The sequence below is a fragment of the Cupressus sempervirens genome, chromosome 9, assembly GCF_028749045.1.
Source record: "Cupressus sempervirens isolate cs-2001-9-10 chromosome 9, ASM2874904v1, whole genome shotgun sequence".
Taxonomy (NCBI): domain Eukaryota; kingdom Viridiplantae; phylum Streptophyta; class Pinopsida; order Cupressales; family Cupressaceae; genus Cupressus; species Cupressus sempervirens.
This window is the reverse complement of record NC_143126.1, coordinates 741,264,716-741,288,430: the sequence shown is the minus strand read 5'-3', so window position 1 is coordinate 741,288,430 and position 23,715 is coordinate 741,264,716.

Here is a 23,715-nt window from a genome sequence, read left to right as displayed (position 1 = left end):
AGGCACAATATCCCTTCAAATTTGCTAACTATTTCTTTTAAACATATCATTGACTATTGTTTCTTACTGTGTGTTGGGCTAGGCTCTTCCCTTAGCTGCATGTTCGTTCTTATTAGCTGTATATGGTGTATGGCCAGGATGGCCCTTCTTCATTTCTAGCATCTCCATTTTTTATGCCATAGTGTTCTCCACAAAAAAAAAAAAGATATTTTCCCCTTACTAAAAATGGGTGCCTACTTTGCTGCTTGGGCGACTTTCTTTTGACATGGCGGCTTCATTCCTTGTGCCTTCCATACTGCTCATAGCTTCCCTTTCCCACAAGAATTATTTCAGTGTAGTCCCACCATGTTTTTACATTTCTATCATAGACTTGCTTGCCCTTGCCTCAAATCTACTACGTGCTCCTTCCTTTAATGTGTGGAGGTTCTACTCTTTTTATGACTGTGAGGATCTTTTTAAAGTGTGGGTTCCTTTGTTTAATCATGTCGACTTTGACTGTGCTATGCTCCTTGTGTGATTTGTTCTATTATAATGTGTGTCACTCCCAATTTCCAGTGTGGGATCCTCTTGACATAACATGGGTGGGTTATTATACTGTGGGCCTGCATCTTTACAAAACAAAAGATGCTTGGCTTCAAAAAAATTCAAATTCTCCTTTTTCTCTTAGGCTGATTGTTCCTACTATCAAAGCGTGAGCTCCCTTAACAAACATTGACTACTCTTTTATTTGGAAGCTACTACTACAAGTGAATGAAGCATGGTTGACTTGAAACTTCACTTATATGAGAGCCCTTGAGCTTTTGTTTATGTTCTTGCATTTCTCTTTTCTACCTTTCCTTATGCTTCAATCCAAAATCTTGATAAACTATGGTTTCTTCCTTAGTCAATTTATTTATTCCAAAGCTCTCCAATCATTTTCCCAACTTTTGTATCTTTATCTAGTTGCAATGCTCACAATCTTGCATGTTGGTCAGAAAAGAAGAAGAAATTTTAGCCACTCTTATTAGGCTTATGATTATTAGGATCTTTCCTAACGCGCTCCTTTTACCTTTTTCGATGAACATTTAGTCCAGAAGTTGTGATATCAAAGATATTACTGCTTTGAAAATAAGAGATATCTACATGTTGTGCACTTGAACCTCCAGATGACACATGATACAACACCACTAACATTGGCTTTTGTTGTGCTTGTTGTCATTGTAATTTCTACATCTATTGGTTTATTCTCCATTAGTGTTGAGAGGGTAATCTCTTATGCATGCTTACCAGCATTGCCCCCTTTTTGGTCCTATTCATACATTGCTCTCTTCACTTGATGATGTTTCTTTCATCATAGTTATTCTAAGATCTTTTTTGGAAACTCAAATTCATTATTCTGGCCACAAACATAACAACTATATTGAAGCTCTGCTATTTACATAGTAGGATTGTGGGCAACCAAATCTGATTAGCATTGACATAGCAAATTTAGATTTTTAATCTTCTTGCTAACACCTACACCATAAGATAACAATGACTGAAATCACTTTAGCATTTAAGTTTTCTTGCCACTCCATCTTTCCCATTACTAAATGACCTCAACCTTTATTCACTCCTCCTTAACTTTGTTATAAATGGCCCTTTCTTCATGAGAGAAACCAATCATCTAGCTAATAAGAATTAGATACAAACATTAATATTCAATGAGACACAATTAGTTCGATCTCCCAAAATATGCACAATCCCACATATCTATTAGCCTGATGCAATTAGTCAGGCCCCAGAGTGGGTCCAGTTAATTTTTTTTCATTTTTGAACAACTGATATGGAAAATTGATCCATAAAGCATCTCAAACTAACTGGAATAAAAAATGAGCATTGAATCATCATTAAAACCTTAGTTTACATTTGTTCATTAAATTGTGATTCATTGATAGGAAGGCCTAATAACTAGCTTTAAAAACTGACACAAACACCTACTCAAACCCTAAAACTATGGATACTTTATCTCTCTGACACCTACAATAGGCCTACCAAATCTTGTCACATGATGACATCAAGGTCAAAAGATATCGACCTTTGAAGTTGCCTACTTATAATTACCTACAATTAAACATGTGAGAAAGTAATAAACTGGGTTCAGATTTGGCTTGGAAAAATGGGGCATTCATTCTCTGTCATGAGGACTTTATGGATCTATGATTTGGGCTCATGAAAAATAACTGGGCACAAATGGCAGACAATCAAAGTGAGCTACTTAGAATTACTGACTAGAAATATTGACAAGATAATGATTTTTGCAAATGGATTCATCAAAACTTGCAAATTGGCACACTTGGATTATTTCTAGAGTAAAATGCAATGGTACAATCCATTCGATCTTACCAGTCAAGGATCTCAAGTTATGATGTCCCAAACAAGAGTACCAAATAATTTGCATTTTATGACACCAGTAAAAAGATAGAAATTCTATTTGGAATCACTTTTGAAAACTAATCAAACAGATTTGTCATGAGGTAAAACTTGAAACATAACAAGTTTTTGACATCTATAATGCAACGCAAAAGGAATTTCAACATTTGGGTCAACTGGGTCAAATTTATAACACATCAAATAGGGCTTCCTAGAATTATGTGCAATGTGTATCAGCATGAAAATAGTAAACTACCAACTTTGAGGGATTCAAAACCTAGTCAAACAGACTCAAAATGACTCAAAATCTGAAACATAGGCTCTCAGGTAAATGCAAATATAGCCTCCTATCACTATTTGACACTTAGGTGGAAATGCAGATTTTGATACTAGCTCAAAACAAGACTTTGCCAAATGACTCAAAATGTAAATTTATCATCATAGAAAAAGTGAACACACTGAATGAAAGGTGTTAGAAACATTATACACCTCATGGTGCTCAAAGATAAATTCGAGTACATAGGCATTTATGGGGCTTGATTTGACTCAAAATTTGAAATAAATGCTGAAAATGAGAATGCAATTTTGAGCGCCAACAAAGCCTACTATGAAATCCATATTTATGCATTCCCAAGACCTATTAGTAATGGATAGTGGTTGAAAGAGTCCTGCATTAGATGAAGTTCTCTTTCCCTTTTGAAATATACTATATTGATCTACTTATCTTCTCTTATCCCTTTGCATCTTGGGCCAATAGTGAAAGCTCTCTACTAGGTGTAGGGTCTTGTTAAGGCCAAAATTCCCACTCATGCTTCCATTGTACTTTTTCTATTTGAGATTCTCTCTCATGGATCCCCTTGGGAAGCACAATTACTAACCTTTAAACAATAGACCATTTTGCAATGTATATTCAAAAAATTGAGTATGGAGATGGTTTTCTAAATTGGTACATAACTTGTATGCCTCTAAGAAATTAGCATCTTCACCATATAAGTTCTTGAATCCTTCAAGCACAACACTTTACAATCTAACCTCTTGAACAGTAAGTAGCCTTCTCAAAGCAGCTACCACCTTGTTCTTTGTGGCCTTCTTCTAATTGATAGTAAAAGTGTAGGATTGTAAAAATTTCATCCATTTTCTATGCCTCAAGCTGAGCTTCTTGAGTGAGTTGATAAAACTTAATGCTTTTTTGTTAGTGAAGACAAAAATTTCCTTAAGCAATAGGTAGTTCCTCCATTTCTTAAGGGCTTGAACAACTGCATAGAGTTCCAAGTCATATGTTTAGTACCTTATTTTTACTTTATCAAGCCTCTCACTTAAGAATGCCATAGGCTTCCTTTCTTGTCTTAGTACTATCCCTACTTCTATGTTACTAGAATCACACTCTACCACAAATGGATTCTCAAAAAATGGAAAGACCAATACTGGATGGGTTTCCATCTCCTTCTTCAACCTCTCAAAACTCCAATTTGCATCTTTGGCCCATGCGAATTTCATCTTCATGTGTCCCTTGAAGATGTCATTCATCGGTGCACATATTTCACTAAACATCCTCACAAACTGCCTATAGAATTATGTTAGGCCATGAAAAATTATGACCTTCATAGTAGATCTAGGAGTAGGCCAACTCAAGATTGCATCTACATTGCTCTTATCCATTTTTAGACTTCCTTGGGATACTACAAAACCCAAATACACTAGCACTTATTTTATTAATTAACTTTTCTCAATGTTTAGTATTAACTTCTCCTCCTAAATCTTCCTCAACACTATTTCTATCTTTTTCATCATCTCCTCTTTTGTGTTGATGAAATGTAGATGTCATCTAGTTACACCAATCAAACACTCTTATATAATCCTTTAAGACTTCATTCATTAATCTACTGAAGGTGCTTTTTGCATTGGTAAGGCCAAATGGCATTACCAACCACTCATAGAGACCCTCACTAGTCTTAAATGCATACTTTAATCCATCCCCCTCCTTCATTCTAATATGATAATAGCCACTCTTAAGATCAATTTTAGGAAAGTATCTAGCTCCACCAAGATAGTCCATTAGATCATCTATCCTAGGAATCGGGAATCTATATCTAATTGTAATTCTATTTATTTCTCTAGAGCCAGTATGCATTCTCCACTTACCTCCCTTTTTAAGTACTAGGACAATTGGTACTAGACATGGACTAGTGCTCTTCATAATTAGCCCTTGATCAAGTAATTCTTGGACTTGCCTTACATTCTCCTTGTTTTAATCTAGTGTCATCTTGTATGTAGATTTATTTGGAAAGGATACCCCTAGTATGAAGTCAATTTGATGACTTATGGCTCTCTTTGGGGTAGTGTTGGTGGTGGTCCATCATATATGATATCCTTAAATTGACCTAGTAGTTGTTTCACTTTTGTAGGTATATGTGTCTGTATTGATGACTTCTCCTCCTTTGGCTTCACCATGATGGCATACCCTACTCCATGACCTTCCTTTAAGTCTTTGAGTAACTCTTTCCCACTCATTAGTATTGTCTTAGCTATATCCTTCTATACCTCATCTTCTTCCAATAATTATTGTATCTTATAGATGATCACATCCTTCTTGAAAGAGCATTCATTTTCCTTCCCATGGTACACTACCTCTTTGGCATATTGCAAAGGCCTTTGTTGATCTAGTGGATAATTTTAGTGAAAATTGAAGTGTCTTCAAATCTCTAGATTTTTGCACCATCAAAAAGATCTCAGCATCCTGATTCCAACACAACTTGAATGGAGCAAAAAGGAGTCCGTTTGTGAAAGTTATGCTCAGTCAAAGTTTTGGTCAATAGGTAGACCAAAGGGCTAGATAAGGGGCAAAATCAAAAAAATCTTGAAAGTGGACAACAATGGATTTCAAAATGAAGGGCCTGATGAGAGCTTTCTAACGACGTTTGTTTCGTCAAAAACGGACTTCATATGTGAAAGTTATGGCCATTTGAATTTTGGAGGCAAAATGTAATAGTGATGACATCATCATGATATCAACAGCTTAGGTGATGACACATGTCAAAAATATGAGCAAATAAAATAGTGCCACATGGCACCTCAAGCTCAAATTTGGTGGTTTAAAAATTTGTTGAAGAGGTTTGAAACTTCAACCTCTCATTCCCTACTTTCCCTCCTTGCCACTAGACCACATGGATCATTTAACAACTTTGTAATAGATTTTTTATTTAACCTATGGATGCCGCCAAAATACTTGATGAGGTTTGACCCTGTGACCTTGTGGGTATGGAAAAATTATGATTACCACTACACCACGCATTGGACTTGAAGACCATGTAGTAAAGTTTCTATTTAACTTTAGAAACAAACAAACTGCCCACTCTTCATATAGGGCTTTTTTTTATTTTATTAATAACTAAACCCCAAAATTGTATAAATGCCAAAATGTAAAAATGGCTAAGGGGGTTATTTGAAGGTGGTATTTTGTTTTATATCCTTAATTGGTTTTGAGCCAATGTAGGAAAATTATTTTGTATAAAAAGGGGGGTAGGATGTCATTTTGAAGGCAATCAAAGTTGGAGAATTATTGTAATTCTTGAAGGAGACTTGTAGAGAAAATGGTTTTGGTGAAGTTTTGAAAGAATAGAGAGGTCTTGTAAGGAGATTTTTTATCCATTCTTGTACATCAGATTTTTGTTGCTACCGAAGTGCTCGAAGGAATGGACTTGGTGCATTTGTAATTGATTTTGGAGAATAAACGCATCGGTCTCACTCTATTGGAGTAGACTTGGAGACATAATCAGATTTGTGGTGAACTCTGAAATCAAACTTTGTTCGTACTTTCTATCTTCTTTTCTCTCAATTTTGTTTCTCACCTTAAGTTTTGATGCATAATTTCATTTATGTATAAATGTATTAAGACTTCCGCTAATTTGATTTTATTTAAGCATTCAATACTACAATTAGTCTAGATCCGTCCATTAGGTCATTTGTAGAAGTAGATGGAAAGAATCCATAGGAAGTACATCACATAATATCTTGTCTTGATACTTGCAAATAGTAGCATGCACCCATACTTATTCATACACCAAGATATTTTTCTCTATATTTAGCAAAGTCACCCTATAAGGAGACACATGTGAATTTTTGTTAGTCCAAGCTTCAATACTACCTCTTATGATATCACATTGTCTATAGACCCTAATTCTATGCTCAACTTGCATACTTTTCCAAGTATCTTGCATATAGTTCTAAAAAGTTCGCTCCTTTGTTTAGCTTCTTCCTTCACTAGCTCTTTGACCAAGACTCTCCTTAATATTAGGTTCTCACCCTTTTCTAGTTCAAGGCCTATTTCCCCTATTTTTTAACTATCTTCCTCTTGAGCATTGGTTATTTTATTCTCTCCATAAGATGTTGATGTCTTCTTTGGACACCTCTAGGCAATATGCCCTAACTATCCACATTGATAACACTTCATGTTACTAAAATGTGACCCTCAACTATTATGTCCATACCTTTTTGTGCTACCATTATGAGGACCTCATCCTCTATTGTAACCTTCCCTTTTACTAGCTTTCCTAGTTTTTTCAACCCACTTGATCTCCCCATAGCTCCTTTGATCATTCATCATTGAACTAGAACCTCCCTTTGAATTAGCTTTGAAATAACTACCTCTACCCCTACCTTAAGATATTGAGTAACCCTTCTTTCTCAACTTTTATTCCACCTTTATAGAAATTTGGAAAGAGATATGTAAGGTAAGGAGACTAAATAGACTACACTCATCTTATATATCCCACTTAAGGCCATTTAGATACCTTGCAACCTTGATCCTTTCTTCCTCTTGTATCCTTCACCTTAGGGCTACTTTTTGGAACTATTCAGTATAGGGTGTGACATCAAGATCTTTCTATTTGAGATTATGCCTCTACTTGTGAATTTGGATCTCCTAATCCTCTCATATGTATTTCTCCTTGATATTTTCTACTATAGCCTTCGAGTTAGCTATTGGTTTCTTTACTTCAGTTTTCCTTTCCTCTTGTACAAACTTCCACAAAGTAAGTGCTTGCCCTTTCAATTTTGACTTTCTTAGATTTACCTTCTGAACCCCTATTATCCCTTAAAACTCAAAATGATTCTCTATACTCTTAGTCCAGTCTAGGACTACCTCTGTATCCATCTTCCTATGGAACATTGGAATATTCTCAAGACTCTTACCTCAAAATGTCTTGAGGGCCCTAGGAAATGGTTCTTCCTCACTAAGTGGAGGCTTAGGCTCAAGGATCTCATTTTTGAAACTCACCTTTTCCTTTCCCTTACTGGTGTTGGTATCTTCATCTTTATTTGCTAGAGCTTCCTCTTCCATTTTATTCAATTTTTCCTTCATCTCATCTATAGCCTCATCAAGAAGCCTAGTTTTCTCATCCATGATCTGTTTCTTCTCATTGACATCCTTATCCAATTCTACATTGGTCACCATCTTTATAGATCCATGTGATTCAATAGGAAACAAAATACCACCACAAGCCTTAATCGTATGGCTCTGATACCACTTTGATGGGGAGTTTCTTCACTTAAAACCTTTTTGGTATGCAAAGGCTACTTCATAGCCTTCTTAAAGTCTCTTCTCTAACCTTATCCTAAATGACTCTCCCCTTATCCCTTTGTTTCATGAAATTCATCAATCAATTGAAGTTTCACTCCAAAGCCCCAAGACTCCAACCTATGCACTTCTAGGCCTATCAAGTCAAAATTATACCAAATTATATGAGTAAATAAAAATCAAGTTTGAATCTCCTTGTGAGGTTTTTAGCTCATTCCAAGCCATTTTGCATCATTTTGATAAGTCTTACACATCCACAACCAAATTTTGCTTTGTTTTCCCTTGTATCTATAAGAGGCCCTATTAACCCTTCTAGAAACAAGGAACCTTCAATATCCTAAAAAAATATTAACAAGGCATGTTTATTCCTTCTAGACTTTGTTTCCAATTGACTTATACTCAAATATTTTCTAGATCTTAGGTTTACATGGTGTCTGTATAGTACATTTTCCAAAAAACCCCTATTTTGAGGGTTTCAAGGGTAACGACAAAAAATTAACTTATCAAATGGTCTATGGCTTGCATAAAACATTCCCCTCTAGTTTTTGGAAACCTAACACCCCACTTTACCATTTCTTGTTCTATTTTGGCACATGCTAATCCACTAGTCATGCTAGAACTCATCTGCAAGCATCATTGCACCTTGCCAAACTTCCACTTTCTTGCCTAGGATTTGATTGAAAAAATAGCTAATTAACTCTAACAACCTCCAAAATTGAAATTTAGATTATGTACAAAGGCCATTACTTAATTCCCAAAGGCCATAGGTTTTCAACCATGGGAAATCAAGCTTTAGCCATCTCAATGGAATACTGTAAAAACTAGATAGTAGGAATGAAGAAACTAAACAATTTTCCAAGCCAAGTTAAATGACAAGAAGTAATAAAAACAAGAATGTAAAGACTTATGAAATGACAAGAATCTTACTACATTTTCTGTTAGTAATTCCTCCTTCTCACATGAACTATCATTACAAATATATAACCAACCCATTGAAAGGATTTATTTTCTATTTAAATAGCCTTCCCTAACAACCTTGACCCTTGGTTTGAGGTACAAACACCCATTTTGCCTTTTCCTAGAAAAGTGCAAAAAAAAATTCACTACAACTTTCCAAAAAATGTAAAAGTGTCAATGAGCAATTTTGACACTTTATATTTAGTCCTTATTCATCAAATGATTGGCTAGACCATTTACAAGAAAATATTTCCGTAGGGTTTTTCCTTTGCCCAAGGGGCTCCTACACCATATGTTAAGACCACTTTGTTAAGACTTTTATCCTAATTCTAATAAACTAGAACTGATTTAGTAATTGACTCCTAGTTTTCTTTGTAAGATGATGTTGAGTTCCCTCTTTAACTGATCTTCTACTCTAATCTAATAATATGTGTCTTTCTCTTTAACTTCACTACTTTAAATAGGTCACTTTCTCTTTTAAGTGATAAAATAACCCTTCACTTACTTTTTATTAGGAATAAGGTGTCTCAACCTTGGATAATTCCTATTCTTATTATTTTTTTCGTAAAATTTATTTCTTAGAAATAATGTTGATGTGTCGACATCTTGAATTGTGTATAAGGAGATCATCACTAAAACGGTTATGACGGATTCCTATGACACGTAAGAGCTATGTTAGGAAGATTCAATGACAAGTGAAAACATGTCGCAACTAATAAATTTGAGTACTATACACTCTACCCCAATAGTGGGGGAAAAAAATTTGAGGTTCCTATTTTCTCGGAGAATGGTAAAACCCTAATATGGTTATCTTTGGGAGTAGCCCTAAAGTGAAGTGCATGTTATAAGCATTTTTAGGGTTGCAAAGAGAAGTGATGTGAAAAAGTGTATTGTTGGTACTATGAGTTGCTACTGATGTCTTATGTTGTTGTTGTTGAACTTGCATTGCAAGTGTATTGTAACCTTGTGTTGAAGATAATACATTGTGTAGATTCTGGAGGGTGAGGTTGTTTTACCGAAAGGTTTTTCCCCACTGAAAAATCTTTGTGTTATGTGTTTCTTTCTCTATCTATTTTCTTTATGATTGGTTTGTTGAAATATTATTGTTTACATGATATTGAATCTGTTAGTGTAAAAGATTTTAATAGGATTTGCACCATACTTCTCTTAAGAGATTAGTGTAAGAAGTTGTTTCAGCACCTAAGTTTCCTTACAAGTGGTATCAAAGCCTGATCAATTTTTGATCCTAGTTGTTGGGTAGGATTTTTTGAGCTAATCTCAAGTTGAGTGGGAGTCTTGTGTAGAGCATCCTGAATCTTATTTGCAGATTGAGATGGCGAGTTCATCATATGGAAGAATGGAGGTGGAGAAATTTAATGGCACTAATTTTGAGTTGTGGAAACTCAAGATGGAAGACATGTTGGAAGATCGTGACCTATGGGAAGTGACTTCAAATGCTACAAGACTAGCAACTATAGGTAAAGTAGATTGGGATATCCAAGATTGTAAAGCTAAGTGTCTCATAAAACTTTGTTTAACTGATGCAGTTCTTCTGAATGTTCTAGATGAGAAAACCACATATAGTTTGTGGGAAATACTTGCGGCCACGTATCAGGCCAAATCTTTGGTGAAAAAGTTGTTCCTGAGGAGGAATTTGTACTCTTTGTGAATGGAGGAAGGTAGATCCTTAATGGATCATTTAAATGCATTTAATTTGTTGGCTGCATAGTTGACATTAGCTGGTGTCAAGTTAGAGGAGGAGGATCGTTGCTACACACTTTTGTGTTCTTTACCAATTTCATGGGACCATCTTGTGATGGCTCTTGGAAGCACGTTACTCACTTTCAAAATGGATGATGGGGTTTCTTTGTTGCTATCAGAGGAGATGCAGAGAAAGGCTTCCATTTTAGAGAAAGAAGCCCTTGTTGTTCGTGGGAGATCCACAAAAAGAGGGAAGAAAAATGACAATAAGTCTAACAATAAGGGTAGATCCAAATCTCGTGAGAATTCAAAGACTTCCAATAAGTCCAAGGAAAAATGTTGGAACTGTGATAAACCTAGGCACTTTCGTAAAGATTGCAAAGAGCTGAAGAAGAAGAAGAAAGGTTCAAATTTAGCTTCAGAAAGATCTCAAGAAGGTGGCAATGCATTCATTGTAGCTTTGGAAGCCCATGCATCTAATGATGTGTGGTTGGTTGACTCAAGCGCATCTTTTTTGATGACCTCTCATCGAAACTGGTTCTCAAAATATGAAGAGTTCAATGGTGGAAAGGTGTACTTGGGTGATGATTCTCACCTAAAGATAGTTGGATACAGAAGGGTCAATATCAAATTTCCTGATGGAGGAGTAAAGGGAATCAATGGAGTTATGCACATTCCAGGTTTGGCACGAAACCTATTATCTGTAAGTATGCTGAATGATGTAGGTGTGCAAGTTTTTTTTTCAAAAGAAGGATGCAAGATGATGAGAGGATTGATAGTGCTTGCAAGGAGTACTAGGAGAGGTACCTTATTTCAGCTTGATGCATGTATCCCTCTATGTAATAGTTCTTCATCCTCACCATCTGAACAAGCAGTGAAGAATTTTGTGGTTGTTGGTTCCACTAGCAATGCAAACACTTTGGAAGGTAAGCTTCTTGCAGAAAAGACAATGTTGTGGCATATGAGATCTTCTCACATTGGTGAAAAGGGTCTCAAAACCCTGAAAAATGAAAATCTCATTGAGGGGTTAAATGATTGCAATCTCGAGTTTGAATTTTTTGAACACTATGTCTATGGTAAACAAAATTGTGTTCAGTTTTACTCTAGTTCTCAAAAATCTTCTAATGTTTTGGTTCTTATTCATTCTGATGTATTTGGTCCTATAAAAGTTCCTTCAATCTCCAAGTATATATTTTTTATATCTTTCATAGATGATTATAGTAGAAGAACATGGATTTATTTCCTTAAAAGTAAGACACAATTCTTTACTCAATTCAAGGCATTTAAAGTACTTGTAGAGAATTAGACTACTAAGAAGATTAAGTGTGTGAGAACTGTTAATGGTGGTGAGTTTTGGTCAGTAGAGTTTGAACAATTCTGTAAAGAACAAGGTATCAAGATGCATAAGACAACTCCTTATACCCCACAAAAAAATGGAGTTGTAGAGAGAATGAACAGGATACTAATGGAGAAGGCTAGGAGTATGCTTAGTGGAGCAGGTTTAGAACAAAGGTTTTGGGTTGAAGCTGTGGCCACTACTTGCTATTTGGTTAATAAATCTCCTACATCAGCCCTTGTTGGTAAGACACCCATGGAGGTGTGGTCTAGTAAGAAGCCTTCAATTAGACATCTTCATGTTTTTGGTTGTGAAGCTTATGCACATGTTCTAAAGGAGAAAAGATCTAAGTTGGAAAACAAAGTTGTTAGATGTATTTTCATTGGATACAATGCTGGTGTGAAAGGATACAAGCTTTGGGATCCTGTGACTAGTAAGGTGTTGTATAGTAGAAATGCTATTTTTAGAGAGCTAACATCTTCTCCTATTATGCTACAACCAAATGAAAAAGAAAAGGAAAAATATGTTGTTCAGTTGTCTCCTACCCCTGAGAAGACTAAATAGAGAGATCATGTTGGGTCTAATGATGAGGAGAGCTCTAGTAGCTTTGATAGTTCAGAAGAAGAGGAAGAACAACCTCAACTGCAGCCCTTGAGGAGATCCATGAGAAAAAGAAATCAACTAGAAAGGTTTGGTTATTCTATGTTAGATTCTAGTTGTACTTTTTCTTTGATTACTAACACTGATGAGCCTAGATCTATGAAAGAGGCTTTGGGCATGGAAGATGCAGGTTCCTGGATTGAGGCTATGGATGATGAGATGGCTTCATTAGAGAAAAAAAAAACTTGGGACCTTGTACCTTTTTCTAAAGGGATAAAATCTATTGGCTGTAAATGGGTGTTCAAGAAGAAATTCTATGTAGATGGTAGTGTTGAAAGGTACAAAGCTAGATTGGTTGAAAAGGGGTATTCACAGGTAGAGGGAATAGATTATGGTGAAATATTCTCTTCTGTTGCAAAGTTGACATCCATTAGATTTCTCTTATCTCTTGCTGCATCATATGATTTAGAGATAGAACAGATGGATGTGAAGACAAATTTCCTTCAAGGTGATTTGGAGGAAGAGATTTATATGTCACAGCCTGAGCACTACATTGTTAAAGGTAAAGAATCCTTAGTTTGCAGATTAAAGAAATCTCTATATGGTTTGAAACAATCTCCTAGGATGTGGTACCTTAAGTTTGATTCCTTTGTTTTGTCAATTAGATTTGTAAGATTGAAATTAGATCATTGTTTTTATTTTAGGGTTGAAAATGATCACCTTATTGTTGCATTATATGTTGATGATATGTTGCTGTTTGTGAAGGGTAAGGGTATGATTTCTGATTTTAAATCTTAGTTGTCAGCACAGTTTGAGATGAAAGATCTTGGGGTAGCTAGGTACATCTTGGGTATAGAAATTAGTAGATACATGTCTAACAAAAAACTTTGGTTGAGTTTGAGTAAGTGTGTGAAGTCTGTGGTGGATAGGTTCAGCATGGCAGATTGTAGAGCACTATGTGTTCCTATTTTTGTGAGAAAAAAGTTATTTGTAGATGATTTCCCAAAGTTTCCTACTGAGGTGGAGGACATGAGTAGAGTACTTTATGCTAGTGCAGTCGACAGTCTTATGTATGCTATGGTTTGTACTAGACCAGACATTTCCCAAGCAGTGGGAGTCTTGAGTCAATTTATGCTAATCCTGGACATGTACATTGGGATGCAATTAAGAAAGTATTTAGATATTTGAGGGGTACATCAGATTAATCTATATGTTATCATGGTAACTCTTTTGGATTTCCACATTTAGTTTGTATTCGTGGGTTTGTGGATTCAAATTGGGCAGTTAATATTGACTGCAAGAAATCCACTAGTGCTTATGTATTCACTATGTTTGGTGGTGCCATCAGTTGGATGAGAAACCAACAACCTATGGTTTCTTTTTCCAATATAGAAGCTAAGTACATGGTAGCTACTCATGCTTGTAAGGAAGCCATTTGGTTTAAGAGATTGTGTTCTAATGTTGGTGTTGATGCAGAATAGATTACTATTTGGTGTGACAGTCAGAGCGCTATTTGCCTTGTGAAGAATCCAACTTTCCATGCCTAAACAAAGTACATTGATGTGCAGTTTCACTTTGTGAGAGATATGGTGGAAGATGGAAACATAAATTTGGAGAAGGTAGATACTATGAAGAATGTTGTAGATGCATTAACGAAACTAGTGGGCACTAAGAAGTTCAGATGGTGTTCGGAGTCTATGGGCCTTTTGGCCTATAGCAGTTAGTTCCTGGTATGGTCCTATTGCTCTTACAAGGTGTTTGACAAGTGGGAGAATTTTAGGAATAAGGTGTCTCAACCTTGGATAATTCTTATTCTTATTATTTTTTTGTTAAATATATTTCTTGCAAATAATGTTGATGTGTCGGCATCTTGAATTGTGTATAAGGAGATCATCACTAAAACGGTTATGATGGATTCCTATGACACGTAAGAGCTATGTTAGGAAGATTCAATGACAAGTGAAGACATTTGGTAGCTGATAAATTTGAGTACTATACACTCTACCCCAATAGTGGGGAAAACATTTTTCGGGTTCCTATTTTCTTAGAGAATGGTAAAACCCTAATACAGTTATCTTTGGGAGTAGCCCTAAAGCGAAGCACATGTTATAAGTATTTTTAGGGTTGCAAAGAGGAGTGATGCAAAAAAGTGTATTGTTGGTACTGTGAGTTCCCACTAGTGTCTTTTGTTGTCACTATTGAACTTGCATTGCAAGTGTATTATAACCTTGTGCTGAGATAATACATTGTGCAGGTTCTGGAGGGGTGGGGTTATTTTACCGAAAGGTTTTTCCCCACCGAAAAATCTTTGTGTTATGTGTTTCTTTCTCTATCTATTTTCTTTATGATTGGTTTGCTGAAATATTTTTGTTTACATGATATTGAATCTATAAGTGTAAAATATTTTAATAGGATTTGCACCATACTTCTCTTAAGAGATTGGTGTAGGAAGCTATTTCCGCACCTAAGTTTCCTTACACTTTTGATATGTTCTCAATCATTCACTATAAAAATGTTCCATGTTCACATATATACTCTTCTCATCTCCCTCTCATTCATCATCATTGATCTAGTTTGCGATGTTCTCTATTTAAAGAGTTTCAAAAAGATTTTTCCACATGCTTCCATAGTTTGCCTCTTCATTTGAATCATTCATCATAGAATATAGAGATTTGTGATCCATGTTGTGTAAATATTCTGGAACAACCTCTATATGTATTAAATGTTCTATAAAAAAAATTTAAGTATTAAATGCTATATAACAACCTCTACAAACCTTAAATGTTCCTTCCAAGGTGGCTTGAAAAATGTGTTACTTCAAATTCTATTCTATTTCTAACTTTTATGTAAACAATACAATGCTTAGTCTTTATTGTAATACTTTACATTACAATTTCTATGTCTATATTTTTCTCTTCTTATGGTTGGCATATATTATTATCTTCTAATAATTGACATGTATTGCAGTCAATGCACACTATGTAACTCTTTACTTGTATACTTGAAACTTGCTCAATCATTGTTGAGCTCTGCTCCTATGGAAAATACTTGGTGACCATAACTTACTTAGATCCTATAGAGCTTGCTACATACTTTCTTATGTACATAACTTGACCTATATAGAGTATCTTTGTTGTAATGATGACCATCTAACTCTACCCTATAAATGACTAGGTTCTTGACACTAATAGAAAACAATGGTTAGAGATGCCAACAATATCCCACTTTGACATTAGTAGAAAAAACACTTTTCCATATTTACATCTTTATAATACAATTTGATAATGAGATCTCCCCATAAGTCTTATAACTTATGCCAATGAATAGTGAATAAATAATGCAAAAATTCATAACAAATTTATTTCCCCTTTAGTAAAATCTCTTTCTCCCTTGTTTCATTTTTAAAAAATCTATTAACATTTTTTCAATTCTATTTTTTCTTGATTTTTAAACACTATATGTCACTACTACTAGGGTGGAATAAGTGGAAGTAATCCATATTTTTCAATGGATTTATTATGAACTCTAGTAATCATGGAAATTGCATGATCCCATGTATTTCTTTCTGCTTCCAAAACATGATTCTACAAATAAAGTCTTGTAGCCAAATCACTTCAACTATTAGCCACTTGTGATCTTCTATGATAAGATCATGTGTTATTTTTAGCTCTCTCTACATGTCCTCAAAATGAAGTATCATAATTGCTTGAATGGAGATCAATTTGGATCTCACATTACTGTTAGTTCCCTGAAGCTCAACAAATGTGCCTTGAGCATTTAGTAGATTATTGTAGTATTCAATGCTTGATCTTGTTGACTTAGAAATAATGTTTTTGGATATCTTCATCTCAATCTGAATTTGATTTATTTCTGCCTGAATATTTGTAGTGAACCTTGGCACATCTGACAAAATTGTGTAAAATTTTTGTACCTTCTAATATTAGTTTAATCATAACATGTAGCTTTTCTTGTAATTACAATTTATTCTCTACAGTGGTTATGGAGACTTTATCTAGAACCTTATTTTCAAATATTCTCTCTAACCTATCCATTAGTTTCTCATTTGATTCCATACTACCAACATCCACTTGATCAACTATATTTACAAATTGGTTGATGATTGATGCATCTTAATCACAATTTTGAATGCTAAAAGCATCAACCAAAATATTTTTTACATCATATAGTACATGCTTATGTTTAAACTCTCTTCTTATTTCTTCTTGTCCCTTCTTCTTTGCCAAAACTTCTTGCAGCAAAATTGTTTGCTCCAAAGTGAGATTTTTAAGGTCTAATTGTGGCATCTTAATAACTTCATCTAGACTAACTTCAACATCTTGTAAAAAATCTTTTATTGTTCTTTTCCAGCTTGGTCATGGAGTCTTGCTGCTTGATACTACCTTGAGAATTGGTGAAGGGGTTTCACCACTTGAACATGGCTATGCATCTATGCTTGAAACATCAATAGTTGCACTAGATTCAACTTTATTTGATTCATTGCCTTCCTCAATATAAGGTGCTGAAATAATCTTATTATTTACACTTGTTTCTTTCTCTTTTCCATCTTCATACGTACCTATAATCCTTTATTGCTCAACCTCTAGAGTGTTAGGTGTGTCACCACGTACTAGTGACATGTTTCCTTATAGACTCAACACACCTAAACTTTCTCTACACTAATAAATTTGGTACCAAACTGCAATGGCAATGTCGTTGCAATTTTTTCGTCACAACCTTGTTGTTGTCGCAATTATAATGATAGACCATCACAATTGTGACGATGACAAGATTGTGACAGAAAAACTGCAATGGCACTGCCTTTGCAATTTGGTACCAAATGTATTAGTGCTACTATTGTAATCATCTTCTATGTTTACATTTTTTTTCTTTGCTCTTTTTATTGAGAATCCCAAAATTCTTTTCCACCACAAGTCATCTTGTCATTGTAAAACTTCCTCTTTATTGTATAGTATCAAAAACATTTTATATTTAGGAAGAAATCTCCTCCTATACTATTCCAAAAATGTGTCCTATTGATATTGTGATAGATTAGGTCTGACTCTAACTAGTGTGTCAATTCTTATCCTTTTCTCTGCTTCTTCTTCCTATTGCCATCTTATCTTCAATCTATCATTTATAGCTTGAGGAATCTTCTTCTCTATTTCACTTGAAGATTTTTTTGTGATTTGCAATCATCTCTATCATAGCCTCCTTAATCTTATTTCTATCAAAATTATTGAATGTATCATACTTTACAAATCTAAAAGTAGATAGTCCTAGTGATCTTCTTAGATCTACTGATATCTCATCAATTGACTTAGATTTTCCTTTAGGTGGTCCTCTAACCAAATTCCTTCTTTTATTTTTGGTGTCGTTGGGCTCAGTAGAATTTGCTACTCTTTTCTTTGTAGACTAGTTGGCACTAACAAATATCCTGGTCCTTAGTTTGTTTGGTGGTGGAGGAGAAAGGGGTGTCACTATCAGTTTCATCCTTTTTCCTTGAGCCTTCTTGCTTGGTGGCATGAAAACAATTGGAACTTTTCCCTTTTCATCATCTTCTTCTTCCTCTTCCTCATCACCATTGTCTTTTTCTTCATCTTTACCAATACCTTGTGTCAATTGTAATAGTTCTTTGTCTGTGCCTAAGGTGCCTAGTTTATCTTCTAGGTATTCAATCATTTTCTTCCTTTTCTTCTCCTTAGAAGCTATCTTGATGTTCATAGTTATTCTTTCTTTGGATTCTTCATATTTACCAAAAGGTTCGGCCTCAAAATATATCTCTTCTTTTAGTAGTTCCTCAATGTTAACACTTACTACATCACTATCTACTTCATAGTCAAAACTTTTTAACCAAGCCTTCCTTGAATTTACTACCTATACAAAAGTGTTGTCTTCATCCTCATTTTCATCCTTTTCTTGAGTTCATCAAATTAAGCATTCATTGCATTTTCAAAATATTCTCCCAATTAAGTAATATATTCATTAATCTGCCTTGTCACTAGTTTGTCTTGCTCCCATAGAAAATCATCAATACTAGGAAAATAGTTCTAGATGTAAAACCAAAAAAAAAAATGAGGGATACAAAGTTACACATTTAATTCTTCTCTTTTGTTATGGATGATATATTCTCTGCAAGTTATAATATTTGTAGCTTGGCAAGGTCATACTCATGATCTTTCATTGCTATCTTCCATGCTTGATCTGCAACCATGCAACACACACTATTTAATCCTCTTGATTGATTAAATTTGTGAGACATTACTCTTTAAAAAAATTCAATTAGTTGATAATAAATAGCTGCAATAGATGGACCATGTTCATTCCACTCGGCTCCTATATTTCCTCCAATTTCATCTTAGCTTAAACATCGCATGGTTTTCTTCTTTTCTAAGGTTGGATGACCTATAACCCTATGAATCATGTTATTTTTGATCTCCACTATTTTATTCTATAACCAATACATCATGTCATAAATTCTTCTCAAAAAAACTTTAATCCATTTGATCTTTAAATTCCTCCAATATTCTAGGGAATAAGTTAGCCCTTTTCTTTCAACAACTTTGAATTCATCCTTCAAGATTCCTTCATTGCACAACTTCTCATAGGATGCTCTGATCTCATAATCTCCTACTCCAATTTTGCACATGTTATAGTTTATAACATCATGGATCATAATGAATTTAGGTGGCATCGAGGATAGCACACCCATTGACTCTCCTTTCATTGCAATCTCCATAATATCACAAAACTTTGGGGGAGGAAAAGCGTCACTCTTCACCAGTTGGATTCAACTAACCTCTTGGCTCATTCAAGTGGTAGATGAAGCCGCCATGATTCTAGTTAGGGTTTGAATTTATTTCTTCTTTGGATTACTCAGAATGATTCTGATTTTTGCTTAATCAAGCTTATCATTCAAATTACTCTTGAAATCCTTTTATTTGTCACTCAAATTTCCAAATCATTCTATGCTATTGAAAATTTATATGCAAGGTATGAAATAAAATCTTCAAAATTTGTTATATACCTTATTTTGGTCAATTAGGGTCTCTATTAATGTTGTGTATACAAGTAAGTGGAAGCCAACTATCTTGGTTGATAGTGATTCCTTTTAACTAGGTCTTTTTATTACATCTTGATCTCTTTCGAGTCATTTAGCCTCTACCATTTCCTTCAATCTTTAACATATCATTTTTTAAATCCTCAATCTATGTTGTGATGCTTAGCCAAAATAGAAAATTTTACTAACACTCATCAACCTTTCACAAATTTGTTCTTATGCATCTTATATATCAAAATATGAACTTTTGGCATATTTACATGTAAGGAACTGACGTATGATATATCAATTAAGTATAAAGTTCCATACATACCATTCTTACTTAGTTTGAGATGACATGATCACCTTTTCCATTAGATTGGGTGACCTCAGCTCCACTATTTCCATCTTCTTCTCTCCTTTATCATTTCTGGTTCATTTCATTCCTAATTTACTCACTTCCACTTTGTGTTTTCTTTTGTCTTTTTTTTGAGTTTATGAATGTACTTGAGTCCTAAAATTCCTACCTTCACATCAAAATTTATAGCATTTAGAACAAGCATTGTTTGATGCATAATTCTTACTCTTATTTTTCTAGTAGGGTTTTGTCTATGATTTGCATTTCAATGCTCTATCCCCATACTTCCAATAGCTATAGCAATATCCTTCAAATTTAAGTGTAGTAGATGTATTTCTTAGTCTTGACCTATACTGATGTATTTGATGTCCTTGTTTCTTGCAGTAAAAGTAGTGAAAAGTAAACTTATGTTTAGAATTTTACATACCATGTTTTCTTTGATAGATATTTGTAATAGGACCAAGTTTTCCACAATGATAAGATATTGCTTTTTCCTTTTACTTTTCTTTCCTTAGCTCTCCATTCCTATATGATTCTCCTTTCCTAGTGCATGAATTTCCTAACCTATTAGAGAAACTAGAAAACTTCAAAAGTTCTTCAAAGTAATTCATTCCCTTCTTTGGTTTTTTGAATCTTTTCATGGATTATTTCTCAATTTTCACTTCATTCTTTAGTATGTCCTTCTGTGCTTTGAGATTTTCAATTTCCACATCCTTATGAGTTAATTCTTTATTTTCAAGAATTAGTTGATTGATCAGAACCAGTTGAGTAGTGGAGAGCTTCTACACATCTAACATCCTTTCTTCAAGTCTGGTAGCCATTACCCTTTTGTTTCCTTTGCCCATAGTCTTAGCTTCTTTAGCTTTATTCTTTTGTTCAATCACTTCACATAGTCTTACTAATTCAATTTAATGTTCTCTTTTTATTCCTCTTATTTGTTCATTCAAGATTTTGTTAATGCCAAGTAGATCTTGAGATCCTTTGTCATTGGATTGATTGATTCAAGCAATCCTTTAGTCTCAACTTCAGTAGAAATAAATTATTTTATCTAGATGGAAATTTTTTTTCTCCTTTTTAGGGAATTCTTCAAATCAATCTTTCCTTCTCAAGTTTCCAAAGTATGCATTGGATGTCAATCACCTGGAAGCCTCCATCTCCAATATGTAATCTCCAAGTGATTAAGCTTCTCTCAGAGAACTAATAATTTGATACCAATTATTGATTGATGGAGTTTTAAACATGATAAAAAGATACAAAAGGTGGGGTGGTGAATCAAAATCTTGAACAATTTAAGCTTATCATCAATTCATTCACATCTATCAATAAACTTGAGCATGAAAAACTTGTAACTTAAATCTACTATAACACATAAATTTGATCTATGACATGCATGAAAAATAAATACATAACACAATATTTCTTACCTAGAGACCCTCCAAGGAGAAGGTAAAACTAGACTAGGTTTGACACCCACAAATATTTACTAGTGCGGTAATAATGTTAACCTATGATGGTTACAATGTTTGATCATAAGATATGACCTACCCTTTTAGGAGTCTTCCCTGTTAAAGGCTTAAGAGAATGGTAGGTCTCACCTTGTTAGAGGATTTAACACTTACAAAAGGTAAGGACTCTAATAGTAGATTTACAAAGATTTTTTAAGGCCACTTTGTTAAGAGATTTACCTTGATTCTAGTTGATGACAACTAATTTAGTACCTAACTTTGGGTTTTCTTTGTAAACTGATTTTGAGTCTCCTTCTCTCTAATCGATCCTCTCCTATGATCTAATAATACTTGTTTTTCCATTTCATTTCACTACTATGAATAGTTCACTTGCTTTGTTAAGTGATAATAGAACTCTTCACTAACTTCTCATCTATTGTCAATCCTTTACTTTATAACATTCCATGTTTGCACATATAGTCTTCTCATCTTCCTCTCATCCATCATCATCAATCTAGGTTAACATCTTTTCTATTTAAAGAGTATCATAAAGATTTTTCCAGATGCTTCCATGTTTTTCCTCAACATTTGAATCATTGAGAACACAACATAGAATTTTTTTTTGATCCACATCATGTAAATATTCTATAACAATTTATACATGTATTAAATATTCTGTAACAACCATTGTAAGTATTAAATGGTCTATAATAACCTCTAAAAACATGAAATCTTCCTTCCAAGTAAGATTGAAAAATGTGTTACCTCAAATTCTAATCCATTTCTAACTTTTCTATAAACTCTCTATTTCTCAATCTTTACTATTTCTTGATGCTCAACATTATGGTTCCTTGGTCTATATTGTGCTCTTCTAGTGCTTAACATTTATTTTTTTCCTCTAATGTTTGACATGTATTGCACACACTATGTAACTTGGAACTTATATGCTTGAAACTTTCCCGATTGTTGTTGAGCTCATCTCATATAGAAAATACTCAGTTATCATAAGTTACTTGGTTCCTATCGAGCTTAGTACATACTTGATTATGTAGATGACTAGGCCTATATAAAGTAGCTCAGTTGTAGTGATGACCATCTAACTCTTCCTTGTGAATAACTAAGTGGTTGAAACTAATAGACTACTGGTGTTTTGAAACAAAGATGGTTTCAAATTACCCTGATGAGAATAAGGTACATCTAGGAGCAGCTAACTCCCATTTTCAACATACCATTTTAGACACATGGCCAACTATAAGGCTAGACCCTTCTTCTACTTTAGGCTTTACAAAACCTAGGTGGGTGGACCTTAGATTCAATTAATATGGTACCAATTCTAAACATATTCCTAAATCTAACAAAGTAGATAAAAACCATTAATCTCTTACAGTTATGCAATCACAAAGATATGCAGTAGCAAATTGAAAATCTAGGAAATTCACAAGCTAAGTGAGAGCATACTTTTTACCTCTTCAACATGAAAGGGAAATATTTTTGATTAATGATGTTAAATATCAACAAAAATCCCAAATATGCAGCAATAAGAACAAATGATCCTGTAGTTGATTAGTGCCTTATCTATTGGGATATTTCATGAATCAAATACATACATATGTGATATCAATGACATATTCCATACACCAAAGTATCATATCTATCTAATCACCTTGTGAATTAGAGATCGGTTTTCATAAAGACCTCATTCTTATGAAGTATACCTCTCAAAATAATTAGCAACCCTATCAAACATATCAAGCATTTAGTTGGTCCTTTGTTGCAATAGAAAAACATATCTGACATACAAACTTAAAGGGATGCAAATGAGTCTTAGTTCTTTGTTCCTAGACTACATAAGACTACAAATTACTAAGATACGAGATGAAAATCATAATGAAACTAAATAAATTCCTTCTTATTTGTATTCATCACTTTGAAACAATGCATTTAGATGAATGAAATCAAAACATAAAACACCTAATAGATCTGAACATTCTCTGTTATCTTTACTACTATTGTCATACAAGAGAAATATAGTAAAGAATAATGGTGGAATCATAGTTTTGGACCCAACAAAGTGGTCTTATAGAAAGATTGAAAAATTTACAACCAACAATGGTCTCACGGTGAAAAAATGGAAGCTCTACAAAAAATGAGAAAGAGAATGATGTAGAGGAGAGTGAATTCCTAGATCTATTATGCATCTAACATGTGTCCACTTTTAAAACATCTCTTGGAGTTGCAAAACCTCTTTTTTTCTTCCTACCCCTTTTATCTGATTTGGTTTTCATCAATATTCTATAACTGACCAGAAAGATATCT